This window comes from Ailuropoda melanoleuca, chromosome 7 (assembly GCF_002007445.2).
Source record: "Ailuropoda melanoleuca isolate Jingjing chromosome 7, ASM200744v2, whole genome shotgun sequence".
NCBI lineage: Eukaryota > Metazoa > Chordata > Mammalia > Carnivora > Ursidae > Ailuropoda > Ailuropoda melanoleuca.
In genome coordinates this window covers 83,326,794-83,327,794 of record NC_048224.1, presented here as the reverse complement: position 1 = coordinate 83,327,794, position 1,001 = coordinate 83,326,794, and the positions used below count along the sequence as shown (strand labels likewise).

The 1,001-nt window shown below is 36.8% G+C and overlaps 1 non-coding gene across 1 annotated transcript; it reads left to right on the top strand.

Moving 5' to 3' along the window:
* The first annotated feature begins 560 nt into the window (after window positions 1–560).
* Window positions 561–664, top strand: LOC117803241. Its single transcript, XR_004626930.1, has one exon. It is a non-coding gene; the product is annotated as a U6 spliceosomal RNA (small nuclear RNA).
* The last annotated feature ends 337 nt before the right edge of the window (window positions 665–1,001 follow it).

Below are 1,001 nucleotides of genomic sequence, written 5' to 3'. Positions count from 1 at the left end.
AATGAATCCCGAAAGCAAACTTCAACTGGCCTAACTCCCACCATCTGCAAGGCCACACTGGGAAATGACCACGGTTAATTTCCTTCTTGAACATTGACCAATGACTAGAGATTATTGCAATATGAGAAGTGCTTTATGGTTACAGGCCAATGACCTGCCCATTCAAATCTTCAGTAGCCAATAGTAGTATCAAAGATATTTTGAGAAATAGTTTAGTAGTTAGTCTCCGTGGCAGAGGTCTTGATTTCCCTCAAACAACTATTCTCTTTGGCTCTTTCCTTTCCATTCAATCTGGCATTCCAACTCCAGATTGATTTTCCTAAAAGTTTTTTCAGATTATGACAATAGCTCAGCATGATGACAAAGACCACAGGTCTTGGAATTAGACCATTTGACTTCAAATCCTGGATTCATCAATTAAGTTTTAACCTTCCTATGCCTCAGTTTCTCATCTGTGACATGGAGTTTATAAGATACTTGCATAACTTTTATTTTAACTTTGTGTTATAAATGAGTATATAAGTATATATATAAAAAATTTTTAATCAAAAAATAAATAGGTATATAAGACCAGCACATATACTAAAATTGGAATGATAAGAGAAGATTAGCATGGCCCCTGCACAAGGATGACATGCAAATTCGTGAAGCGTTCCATATTTTAAAAAAAAGAATGAGTATGTAAGAAAATAGAGCATTCATGGCAAAGAGCATAGACTCTAGAATCAGACCTGGAATCAAAACCCTGATTCTGCCATTGAACTGTCTACAAATTATACTAATTATCCAACACCATGTAACAAATCACCCCAAAACTTTCTGGGTTATGACAGCAATAATCATTTTTTTATCTTCCACAGTTTCTGTAGGTCAGAAATTTGGGAGTTATTTTGGCTAGGTCTCTGATGAGGTTGCGGTCAGATGTTGGCTAGGGTTGCAGTTGGCTCAAGACTAACCTTGAGTGGGAAATCTACCTCCGAGACAGCTCACTCACATAGCAA